This window comes from Choristoneura fumiferana, chromosome 12 (genome assembly GCF_025370935.1).
Source record: "Choristoneura fumiferana chromosome 12, NRCan_CFum_1, whole genome shotgun sequence".
Classification (NCBI taxonomy): domain Eukaryota; kingdom Metazoa; phylum Arthropoda; class Insecta; order Lepidoptera; family Tortricidae; genus Choristoneura; species Choristoneura fumiferana.
Window position 1 is genome coordinate 8,152,811 of NC_133483.1, and position 13,792 is coordinate 8,166,602.

Genomic DNA, 13,792 nt, shown 5'->3' on the forward strand with positions numbered 1-13,792 from the left:
CATGCGCGACCGGCCCGCGCGTGACAGCAGTTCCGCCGGCGGTATTTTGTTGATAATATTAAAAACCGATAAAACTTCAGCATTTAGGTAAATAATACAATAAACAAGAGTGAAATAAACAAAAATCGTTGTTAAATACATACCTTCACATCACCATAGAGTTCTCAGATGTGGGTGTTTGGACCGTTTTGGTTACGTCGTTGCAAATCTAAAAATAAATTCTCGTTGTGACCATGTAATTAATTAGGTATATTTCAATTCAAACTTAGGAAAAGTGGCTCCATCAATTTTTTGATGATCTGCCAGTGTCGAGGTTGACAGAGACACGTGGGTAGGTAGGACGACTTGTTTCAAAATCAGCCAGTTTTCGGTCGGATAACTACCACGGTATATTTATTTTTAGAAATTGTGTTAAAGTGCAAACTACTACTTAAATAACAAAAGTAAAAAAAAAATGTAATCGAGGTGAAAAAAGAAAGTCATAAAAAGAATGAGTGTGTGAGAGTGTGTAAAATGAACGAGACCCTAGGGCGCGGCTATGCTCGCATAGAGTGCATTCGGGCAGCGAGGGGAGAGGCGCTGGCGACCATGGAGCCCGGGGCGCCGCCGCCGGACCGGTACAATTCCGTCTACTTCACGCTGTTCGTCGCGGGCGCCAGCTTTTTTACTGCCATTCAATAGGTAAGAAGTTCCTATCATAGATATAAAGAGAAAAATAAATATCACCGGACCTTGACATCAACTGACCTATAATCCGAAAGTAAATAAAGCTTGTGTTGTGGATACTTAGGCAACGGATATCTAATACCTTTAAACGAGCAATTCTTGTATATAATATATAATCAGAATCTCGGAAACGGCTCCAATTATTTCGATGAAATTTCCTATGTATTCGGGGATGACAAATTGATCTAGCTTGTTCTTATCTCTGGGAAACGCTAATTATCGAGTTTTGACCCGACCAAACCTCGGCTCGCCCAGGTACTACATACTTAAAATACACATTAAACACTTAAGACTCAAGAGGAGACATTTATATTTTAATAAAATATCTATCCGGCTAGAGATCGATAGCTCAAGCTTCATAGTCAGGCAATGCAATTTGGCGGAAGAAACTATATAGGCCAGAAATTAGCGCCATTGATTTTAGAACAAAAAATACGCACAATAACTTCTGCATTCCCTTATTATTGATTTTGTGGTTCTTTTGTAATTAATTCCTGTGACCATGAGACCCGTAAAAATTAGAAACGTCAGATTGAAAAAATACTACCTACGCGACAGATAGATAGACAGACGGCACGGAAGTTTATGTTTACTTAGCACAAGCGTTCGGAAATGGCGCTTTCAGGAATTTCGTAATCTGGCGGATTTTACGATCGGCCGCCGATATATTAGAACAGAATTTATTAAAAAAATATATAACAAAAAAAATAAACCGACTAAAAAAAACTATATGAAAATATTTTTCTACCAGTCTGAATTCGGTGCCTCAGCACGAGCTAGCAGGAGTGGACCTATAGTTAGTCGTCTACCTCACCTACGTACCATATATTGGGCTTGAATCACTCCTGCTGGCTCGTGCTGAGGCACCGACTTCAGACTTCAGACTGGTAGATTACTTTCATGGTTTTTTGTAGTCGGTTAAATTTTTTGTTATAACATTTTTTTCACGCATTTTGAGTGTAAATAATCTAAGATACAATAGTTTAATGGCAACTGCTCGTCGCCTTTTACGAAAGATACCTTTTTCCGGTGCAGAGACGTTAATTACTGAGTCCTGGTGCTTCACCACCCGTTCACCAAATGCATTACGATGAGCATTAATTGCTTAGCACCTGACTGTGTTAAAGTAATTGAAATTCAACCCGTTAAGTACCTACGTCTTATTGAGTGTAGCTCCAGTGGTCAAATGTGGTCTTGATCATCACTTCACCAAATGATGATTTTCAAGAGCAAATGCACGAGTTACTACTATATACAGTGTCCCTAGAATATTTGAAGAGTTCCCTCGATTTCCTTAGGACTCAATCATCAGATCCTGATTTGGTGCTTATGGGACCTAATTGAAGGCATTCCTATACAAACGAAAAAATAGAATGAATAGATTCACAAATGACGGAGTTCTGAGGTACTATAACAAACAACAAAAAAAATACAACCGAATTGATACCTACTCCTTTTTTGAAGTCGGTTAAAAAATAGCAGAAGCTTTTTTCTGATTGTACCTACTTTTTGTTAACTGTAGGTACTTGTATTATCATCCGAATTTCATACCCCTACCATCTACCATGTTTCAAGTCAAACACCATTGTGTTGAAGAGTTCTGTCGTGCGATGATCCTGGCCGGGCCATCAGAATTTAATTACCAGATTATTGTATTGTCGTGTGTGAGAACTAGTCCATGCTCTCTAATTCTGAAAGTAGGGCTGTGCCTAGTCCAAAGATGAGTAGCAGTCACACAAGCGCCTAAATATTTTCAATACCAATTCTTTCCGCCAACGTTTCGTCCACAGTTTCATAATGGCGGTGGACTACTTCCAGCACCATTACCCGAACACCACGATCATGTTCGACATGTCCACTGTGTACATCGCTTCGGCCTGCGTGGCCGTCGTCACCAACAACCTCCTCGTGGACTTGTTTACGTACAATACTAGAATCACTTTTGGTGAGTATAAATTTACAACTAAGCGACCAGAAGCCAGTTTATAGTACATTACTGTAGAGGCCGAGAAGTAGGGGGTTGCCTGCCAAGCAGATATAGACGGCCGAGCGTAGCGAGGCCGGATAGGGATGCGAGGCCGGTAACCCCAGGTTCCGGCCGAGGGTTGTATAGTGCTTTTCTCAAACATTACATGAAATAAAATGAAAAAAAAAACAAGAAACGAAGCTGGCGGGACGCTAGTCTGGTCGCGGTGTTGTGTACGCGCGTGTCGCGCTGGCTGCTGGCGGTGCTGCTGTGCGTGCTGTGGTGTTGCTGGGCGTGGGCCGCGTGCGTGTCGCAGAGCGCGCGTTGAAACAAAAGACGGTCGCATTGCGGCCAGCAGCCTGCAAGGTTGTATGAAATCTCTTTGCAGGCCGCTAGAGTGACCGCGCGCACGCAGCTGAGCCGCAGCGCCTGCAGCGCGATACTTCTCGACCTATTATTTGTAACACAACGTCAATATTACATGTCATGTTGAGAAAAATAGTTTCCCGAGAACTGGTGGATATTGGGTAAAATAATTAAATAAAGTAGTACTTTTTAGTCAGGTACTTACTTCTTTGAGGAAAAACGCTTAAATTATGTGTACCTACGCACACTTAATGACTTGGAAAAAAGAAAGCTGAAAGAGAAAAGCCAGAGCTGAAGAGCTATTTACTAATACGTATATATGTGTGCTATTTTTCTTTTCATATAGATATTATCTTTACATATTTAACAGTCAACTGTCCAACACAATACTTATTTATCAAGAAACGGAACGTTTATAATATTATTCATTCAAGAAATATTCTTGTACCATCAGCCAAATATGTGGTCTTCCACCCTAGAGTTGATAATCGTTTGCATGTCATAAAACAATAATGCCAAAAGACGTATCTGTCAACGTGAAAGTTCGACTTTAGCGACATATTAATTTGATAGGAACTGGTTTAAAAATTGGTAGACCATTTATTTGGCTGATGGTACATTATTTACGTCCTCTTGCAGGCTTTTTAATCTAGGTTGAAGTGGTCTTAAGTCCTGTCAGATCCATACAAGAACTGTCAGTTTAAGCCTTAAATCGAGATTTTAAAAAGCCTACAAGACGTCCTTATAGTTTTTAATCGCTAATATTATTTTCTGAATTAATTTTCCCGGATCACTCCTACGCTAATGTTAAGAACCTAAGCAGATGCAATATAAATCAACGTAGGTAGGTACTTATACTTATAATGCTGTTACATTTGACTTGAATTGGTTGTTCCCTAATGACATTGATCGTAGCAGGGCTAGCATGCTATACCATGACCCGGACTATCTCCAGAAGTGCTAGTGTAAAGAATCGCTTACACGTAAGTACGATAGAGCGACTCACGGCTCTTGATTTTTGCAGAACCTACTGAGAGGAAAGATCTTTTCTGATAATCGAAAAGCGGATAATGTTGTGCTAGCCTTAACGTAATAATGATCTTAGTTTTAAGGTCTAGTGAGGTGAGACATGATTTAAATAATTACCAATTTAAACGGTTTAACTCACGATTGATAATCAGGCACGGTCCGACTAATTTTGTTATTTTCAGAAGATCTTTTTCGAGTGTGTTCACAACGAACTAAGTCAAGCCTGTAAGTTTCAATGCGGATTGAGCATGGACCATGCTCAATCCGCATGCTGCATGGTGCTGTAGTTGACAAATAAATCTTAGTTTAACTCTTCCAGGCATCCTGGTGTCCCTGGCAACGATGCTGTTCGTGGCAGTCTGCAACATCGGATGGGACGGGTTTTCAACTCGCGTGTCCTACACGATCAACTTGGTGGCCATTGGCGTCGTCGCATTCGGGTGCACGGTGCAGCAAGCTTCTTACTACGGCTTCACTGGTTGCCTGCCGCCGCGGTATACGCAGGCTGTCATGGCGGGAGAAAGTAAGATTTTTGAGATTTGCTGTGTTTGCGGTATCAAGATTGCAACGACATGAAGGGTTAAGAATTTGGCGCAATAGTAATGTCTGCCGCGGCTGAATTAGGCAAATAATAATTTCAAGTCCTGTCTGCCAAATCAGAAGGTCATTAATTTGTCACCAACTTTGTATCTTTCTTATCCTTCGATAAACTCAAAAGGGTTGAGGTTTGTTACCTTTCACTGTTCACTTAGTGTTTGAACTTTTACATAAAATTGTACCTAAGTATAACGTTGACTTCGACATACACTGCATTGAATAAGTATTTTCCCAAGACATCTGTCGAAAATACATAGCAATCACTTTATTACTTATCAATTTCGCAGGCGCTGCCGGCTTCTGGGTATCACTCGACCGGATCGTGACCAAGTATGGCTTCCGCCAGCCACGCCGCAGCACCTTCATGTTTTTTGTATTTTCTATTCTGATACTGCTCGGTCATTCCATGTTGCACCACGTAATGATGCGCCACCCATTGGTGATTCATTACCTACGGCTCACCAACGAATCACGGCAGCGGCGCAGAATACTGCTGCATGTGACTCCCAATGAAGATGCCACTTTGGTAAGTTTGATATTTTTTTACCCCAAAAATATATGCATTAAGGTTATTAAGATTAGGTTAAATTAGCTTAGTCGCCAACAGTGCGCCGCTCAAAAAACAATGAGAAGCTATACATAAATAGGTACTCACATATTCGGATTATCTTTGCGAGACGAGATCGAATTAGAATTGAGGATATCCTTAGAAGGACTAATGTTAACGACATAACTTAGCACTCGTGTCGGTGGACAGGGCACACTGCTCACAGAACTGATGGCCGTCGGGGCCGTAAAGTTGTGGAGCGACGACCGCACAACGGAAGGCAAAATGGTATATGCCTATCGTAAGTGAGCAGACTGGAAATAGTTATTTGTGCAACAAGGAGCGCAAAAGTTGTTTTTGTTGCGAGTGTTGATTTTGAATCCCGAGTCAGCGAAGGAGTCTATAATTGAATCACGAGCGTTAGCGAGTGATTCTAGGTTAGAATCCTGAGAGCAACAAGGGATTAAATACACGAGATGCAAAAACTTGGTCTCGTGTGACACATACATTGTTTCACCTCAGCAGCGAGAACATATAATTTGTAAATGTAACATAAGAAGATAGAAAACCACATATACCTACCTGATTACAAACAAACCACATTTTTTTTAATACAATCGATTATTAAGAAACCATTAATATAATTAATAACATTTAAAACCATACTTAAAAAAAGTTTCCAGTAGATACAATACACATCTCATACTGCATAACATGCATTTGTATTGTAAGAACTTCGTCGTAACTAATATCCACACTTTAGTTTTTAATACTTGCAAAAGCTTACTTGGGGTCATGTAAAAGGTTTAAACAATAAACGTATTATTGATATAAGTTATTAACTTGTAAATATATTTTATTAAGATTTCAAATTAAATTATATATTACATTAAAAATAAATAGATTTTTGTTAAAATTCATTCAATTTAAAAAATTATTTATTACAACTGTAGACGCAGTATGACGGCGCCTCTTATAACTGAACAAACAAGGAGAAGCGGCTTTCGTGTGCACCAGGTTGCATACTTTAATTAAAAGAATCGGGAAAATTTCCATTTTGGAATATTTCGTGCATGTAATTTATTAAGTACTTATCTAGTATATTTTTTATGCCCAAATTGTATTTTAAGATTGAATCAACATTTGATTGATCATGCATCTATACGCTTTTTTCGTGTTGAAGTGAAATTATGAGAAGATCAAAATCTAAAGTTCAAATCCTCTTTGGTTATATTTGGAATTCAGTGAGTAGACCCAAACTGTACTCAGCATATAAAAAAATTAAAAAGCACTTTGTCTCACGGGAGTGAGCAAACTGTAGCGATTTTGCTCACTGATTTCGGAAGGCAAAATGCCTTTTTGAGGTGCTGAGGTGGAAAAGACTAATTCCCCATTTCTTTCTATCACATAGTATGGGATGAGGGCTCAAAGATATTATAGTAAATGCGATATCGAGCACCCGGACAGGAATAGTACGACGACAGATGGATCCTATGGGGTTCCTGACAAAGACAAAAGACCATGCATGGCTTTCTCTCATGTTCTGAATGTCCGCTCCGCAGTTGTGGTAACAATTTCAGTAGGAAACCTCATTATAACTTCCTTGGCTCCCTTAATTGAAGTCAGATCATTATAGGATCATAGGCAATCGAACCTGATTTTGCTCTAAACCTTGCTTCTTCTTTATAGATAGAAGGTGAACCAGCTGGTGAAGGTAGTTACGGCGTATTGAAATTGCAAAGTCCGACTCTATCAACAACGGGTAATTATTTTAAAGTATAGGTTCCTGGTTTTAGCTGATTATCCCAAAAAACAAAGCTAACTTATTGAATGGGCTGTACACGCACTTATTAAGTTTAGCACACATACGTAGAGTCATTCACGATGACGCGTGCCATGGTTCTTAATACAATGTCATTAATGTTTAATTTTGACAAAATCACGCGTCTTCGTCAATGGCACTAGGTATACTTAGATACACACTTTATAGAAATCTCAGTTGAACATAAAGTAAAGAGGTAATAAGGCATCTAAGTCTCAGAGGCCTTATTATCTCTTTACTTTAAGCTCTGTTTGAGTCTGAGGCCTTATTGTTTAACGCACTCGGAATCACAATCGTTTTCACCACTTCTCTCTGTCACACAGTAAGGATGACGGTTGAAAGAGATGATGCATGCGATCGCGAGCGCTTGAGCGTTAGGCAATAACTATAGTCACAGATCGATGAATGTGCTGTACAAGCTTGCTTTTAGACGGAATAATCTTTTCACACCTCTCCTTCAGAAAAGTAACTTTTCCTCCCTGTCGAGAGGGAGCAAAGTGCAACTTTTCTGTTCAAGGCTTTTCTAAGTGTTTTATTGCAAATGACAATTTTTGAAGTTGATAATTGTAATGCCACGCTATTTTCTATGCTGGTTGTTCTTTAATGATATTTAGATATATTTTTTTCAATTTTGCTCGGTGTGAAAAGTTGTATGAGCCACACGGGAGCAAAATTATTTTCATCTTGGGCGTTAACACTTGAATCCCTCATTACGCTTAGGATTCTACCTTAGAATCTCTCGCTATGCTCAGGATTCTATTGTAGAATCCTTCCCTACATTCTGGATTCAATGTACGCCCTCGCCGTAAATACACCATTTTGCTCCCTCGTGACACAAATAACTATTTCTTAATCCGTTTTATTGTAATTTCAGTGGATAGGGAAGGAAACGCCTTCAGTTTCGCCAACCCCCTGTACTCGCCGACGTCAAGTGCGGCCGCGCCGCTGGGCTCTCCCCCGGGCGTCTCTGAGCCCTCCACTTCCCCTCCCGTCGTGCTTCGCACCCCCCGGCCCTCCTACAAAGTGGAGGATATCGTGGTGGAGACAAATGAGAGGCCTACATCATGGGGGCTTTAAACGTAACTTTGCGATTGTATTTTCATAGGCGTAGCTAATAAAATATGAGAATGAAAACTTAATTCTTCCTGCGACAGGTATAACAAAAAAAAACACATAATACCTTTACTTTTCCACTTAAAAGTTGACTAGTAGAGATCCCTTAAAGGAATAAGTCCGCCTTTTACAAGTATCTCGAAATTTCTCAATAATATTTTGTTTCTTTTCTTTTGTAGAATAAAGTGCTTAGGTAATCGTACATACATACCTTACATACATTCTTTACATATATTCCTATTTTATGTTTTTACTAGAAAACTTTTTCGTACAGTCAACCAATTTGAATCTTATAGGCTAACTGCGTTATTGTGATATTTTACGTCATTCGATAAGCATGAATAATAGTTGATTATTGTCATGGCATGGAAGTAGGCAATTGCTAGCTGAGTACGAGTTTTAAACGGACGAGCTCGCAAGTCCGCTTAACTAATACGAAGCCAGCAATTGCTATTGCAGCCGAGACTAAAAGTTTTTCTCAAAAATGGTGAAGGGCAAAACTAATACTTTTTAACCCCCGACGCAAAAAGAGAGATGTTATAAGTTTGACCACTATGTGTGTTTGTCTATCTGTCTGTCTGTGGCACCGTAGCTCTTAAACGGGTGAAGCGATTTGAATGCAGTTTTTTATTTGAAAGCTTGAAAGCGATGGTTCTTCTACATGTTTCATCAAAATCGGTTCAGCCGTTTTTGAGATATGGAACTTTGAAGTGACAAAGTCGGGGGTGACAAACGTTTTGTTGTTATTCTCAAAATATATTATGACATTAATTTCCAATGAAATTTTCATGCTTTCCCACCTTTTTTCATTAAAAAAAACTACAGGTGAATTTTCCACCGAAAACACCACAAGCTATTTCAGACATGATAAAAAAAGTCCGTATTCCAACAAAGTATCTGATACCGGCCATTTGAGTTGGCTGTATACGACTTGTATTGTGCCAGCATTTATATGCCGGTTTTACTTTTTTTAAGTTTGAGACTGGACAATAATGCTATTTGTATGCGACATTGTTGTCAAGCTAGCGAGCCAGCAATCATCTCTGACCATAAACTATGCATTTCGCCTTCTGATATGTAAAGAATAATGTCAACATTTACGGACATTTTTGCGTAAAAATATTTAGTATAATAAGGTTAATGGTGGCCTAGGAATCTAATTAATTGACCGTAGGTACAGTCACCAGCACCAATATCTGATACGACTCTATTTCTAGGGCCGGAAGGACGTGTCGGATATTTTTGCACGCTCCGCTGTGGCAGATGCAGATATTAATGCTGGTGACTGTACATATTTATCGCACATCAGGTAACCGACTTCTAAAATGTTAAAAATAGTTAGGTACCTGATTTGCTACAAAACTAAGTACAGCTCAAATTGTATATTTGACTAGTTTTTTTCATTATTATACAAATATCTACTACAAACGTTACTATGTCCACGACAAAAACGTAATAATAATATGCATTTAACGCTCTACGAATGCCTTGGAGTTCTAACTGCGAGTATACTTAAGTTTTGTTATTGTGTTCAGGTGGTGTCCGCGCTCGATGGGCAGTAGCAAGGTCCATCTATCCCTATATGGTATCTATCGGCCTGGTATACTTCACAACGTTGAGTTTGTACCCCGGAATCGCATCAGAGGTGCCGTCCTGCCGTCTCGGATCCTGGATGCCCATCATCCTGATGTCCGCTTTCAATCTATTCGACTTTATCGGAAAGGTACGATTGGTTCTGTTTTTTTGACTTTAAATACCTAAAAAAAAATTGAACCGACTACAAAAAACCATGAAAATTATTTTCTACCAGTCTGAAGTCGGTCGGTGTCTCAGCACGAGCAAGCAGGAGTGGACCTATAGTCATCTACCTCACCTGCGCACTTTATTTTGCCTTCAATCACTCCTGCTGGCTCGTGCTGAGGCACCGACCGACTTCAGACTGGTAGAAAATTATTTTCATGGTTTTTTGTAGTTGGTTAATTTCTTTTTTATATTTTTTTCACGCTTTTAGTGTAAATAATCTAAGATACAACAGTTTAATAACAACTGCTCGTCTCCTTTTACGAAAGATTGCTTTTTCCGATGCTGAGACGTTCATTATTGAGGAGTGTTGATGCTTCACCACCCGTTTTACCATATGCATTACGAGGAGCATAAGTTGCTTCACAACTGTGGCAAAGTAATTAAAATTCAACCCGTGAAATACTTGTAATTGAGTAGTAACTCCGATGGTCAACTGTGGTCTTCATCATCAATTCTACTTCACTAAATGATGATTTTCAAGAGCAAATGCACGAGTTACTACTAAATATATTGAATTTACTATGGATGTCCCTACAACATTTGAAGAGTTCTCTCGATTTCTTAAGATCTTATCATCTGATCTGATCCTGACTTGGTGCTTATGGGACCTAGTTGAAGGCATCCCTAGACGAACGCAATAAAAAAATGAAATCAGTTTATAAATAACGGAGTTCTGAAGTAACAAACAAAAAAAAACATACAACCAAATCGATAGCCTCCTCCTTTTTTGAAGTCGGTTAAAAATAAATTGTACTCCTGACCTCTAGATTATGGGCAGTGCGTCAGAAATTTATAAATTGGAAAGGTCATTGGAATAACAACGGCTTTGGATATACAATCTGACTTGCTAGTTAAACAAACCAAAAAAAACGACTTCGCCTGAGAACTTTTTCATCCGACTTCAAAAAAGGAGGGAGGAGGAGGGTCTCAATTCGTCTACTATATTTTATTTGTGTGTTTGTTACGCGATAACTCCGCCAATTGTAGGCCGAATTCCAAAATTTTTTTTTTTTCTAAAGGACTGTACTTCTGAGGTGGTCCCATTGTCGCCAAGTCAGAAATCGAGGGCAACCCTCAAATTTTATATATAGCGACTTTGGCATCTTTAACTCCAAGTCAAGTATTTACATTCAGAAAATATCATTTGGTGAACTGGCCCTGATGAAGAAGACCGTAGCTAGATAGCGGTAGGTACTCTGTTATAAATGGGTAGTATTTAAACGCACATCAAATAAAATTCTTTTTTTATGCAAAAAAATCCGAATTCACTTCAAAATTACCTACTGATTGCACAGCAAAATTACGTAATAAACTGCAACTTATATTCGTGGCGTACCGCTATTTATCTTAAAGTAAAGCATTTTTATTATTACACGGCTAATAATGACTAACGCACAAATTTTACTTTAATTATTCAGTCCCCAAAAAGCCATGAACAGCGAAAAGCTGCACCTGGCGCATTTTGGAACTCGAGATTTCTCAAGATGCGGTCATTGTTTTCTCGTCTCGAGTGAAGCGAAATTTCTCGAGTTTTCTTGAGTTCGAGAAAACTCGAGCAGAAACCCTACTGCCCACAGATAGCAGCGGCGTGGCCCTACGAGTGGAGCCGAAGCCAGCTGCTGATGGCGAGCGGACTGCGGTTGCTGCTCGTGCCGCTCATGCTGCTCTGCGCCGCACCGAGACACTCGCCGCACATCGTTGGTGACGTGAGTAATACGAGTGGAGCCGAAGCCAGTTGCTGATGGCAGCGGGCTGTGGTTGCTGCTCGTGCCGCTCATGCTGCTCTGCGCCGCACCGAGACACTCGCCGCACATCGTTGGTGACGTGAGTAATACGAGTGGAGCCGAAGCCAGCTGCTGATGGCGAGCGCGCTGCGGTTGCTGCTCGTGCCGCTCATGCTGCTCTGCGCCGCACCGAGACACTCGCCGCACATCGTTGGTGACGTGAGTAATACGAGTGGAGCCGAAGCCAGCTGCTGATGGCGAGCGGGCTGCGGTTGCTGCTCGTGCCGCTCATGCTGCTCTGCGCCGCACCGAGACACTCGCCGCACATCGTTGGTGACGTGAGTAATACGAGTGGAGCCGAAGCCAGCTGCTGATGGCGAGCGGGCTGTGGTTGCTGCTCGTGCCGCTCATGCTGCTCTGCGCCGCACCGAGACACTCGCCGCACATCGTTGGTGACGTGAGTAATACGAGTGGAGCCGAAGCCAGCTGCTGATGGCGAGCGGCCTGCGGTTGCTGCTCGTGCCGCTCATGCTGCTCTGCGCCGCAGAGACATCGCCGCACATCGTTGGTGACGTGAGTAATCGAAGTGGACCGAAGACCTAGCTGCTGAATGGCGAGACGGCTGCGGTTGCTGCTCGTGCCGCTATGCTGCTCTGCTCCGCAGACTGAAAGACACTTCGCCGCACATCGTTGGTGACGTGAGTAATAAAGTGAGCCGAAGCCAGTTGCTGATCGCGAGCGGGCTGTGGTTGCTGCTCGTGCCGCTCATGCTGCTCTGCGCCGCACCGAGACACTCGCGCACATCGTTGGTGACGTGAGTAAAGAGTGGAGCCGAAGCCGTTGCTGATGGCGACTGTGGTTGCTGCTCGTGCCGCTCATGCTGCTCTGCGCCGCACCGAAACTCGCCGCACATCGTTGGTGACGTGAAGTAAATACAGGGAGCAGAAGCCAGCTGCTGATGGCGAGCCCTTTGGTTGTTAGGTGCCGCTCATGCTGCTCTGCACCGTGTCAGTCCTTAATAACAAAAATTTTTCAGAAATTTTTCACGAATGACTTTATGCATGAAATTATTTTTATTAAAGTAGCCTGGTGAAACGAGCTAGGCAAATTAAACCATGTTTTCAGAATGGCCAAGCAGATCGATCGCCCCGAAAAATCCGCAAGTACTTAAGTAGTTAGTAAATATTTCACCTGCCTTTTCGCAACGTCACGTTTGGCAACCTGTGGGTTCATTTCGCAACTTTTATTTCGCAAACTCAAAACTGTAAATATTTCAGTTATTCAGGGCCACCATTGTAGAAAAGGTGTGTTAGTTAGCTTGTTTTATGCAACCTGAATATTACTAGTTTCAAAATATTAAAAAAAAAAACATTATAGTGCCTCCCATAGACGTAAAGTGGGGGTGATTTTTTTTTCGTCTAACCCTATAGTATGGGGTATCGTCGGGTAGGTCTTTGAAAATCATGACTTTTCTGCTTCGGGGATAAAAAAAACTAAAATATATAATACACGAGTATGAGCACGTGAGAAAAAGTACAACCTTTGATGAACGAACTAGTACAACACACATTTGTTTACAGCGAAATTGCGTCGTCAAGTTCACCAACGTAATTTCAACAAAAGTAACGTTGAATCAGATAATTATTTTATTTTTTCAAAGCGATAACCCAAAGAACTTATTGTACTAATGAGTTTGGATTCAGCTGTATGCAATTAGTAGATGCAAATCATATACATAATTAGTAAAAATAAATGTCAAAATGATAACCTTGCACCAAATATTGGGCCCTGTGTAACGACTGCTAACCCGGTCTTATCAGAAATGGATAAAAGTACCGACGTAAGTCGCGTCCATATTTAATCCTATATAAATCTTAATTATTGGCCATATCTAAATAAATGTGATCGTCTAGTTTTAAGTATTTAGGACCCTCTGATACGTTGTGTAAATTTTAATTATGCCGCAAAGTGAGAAAAATGCTTAGTTTCAGAAAGTTAATGTTATGAGATGAATTATGTTATGAAATTTCGTTATAATGACAAAGTCAAGTAGTTATTATAAGTAATCAGTCGCCGCCTCTGCTTCCTCGCCGGACAAC

At 40.7% G+C, this 13,792-nt stretch overlaps 1 protein-coding gene and 1 pseudogene across 2 annotated transcripts in view; one reads left to right on the forward strand and one right to left on the reverse strand.

Annotated features, from left to right (window-relative positions):
- The window catches only part of LOC141433234 (uncharacterized), a 337,942-nt gene that overhangs the window by 151,507 nt on the left and 172,643 nt on the right, over positions 1 to 13,792 (reverse strand). The window lies entirely within an intron of this gene.
- On the forward strand, positions 475 to 11,711 carry LOC141433625 (equilibrative nucleoside transporter 4-like; annotated as a pseudogene).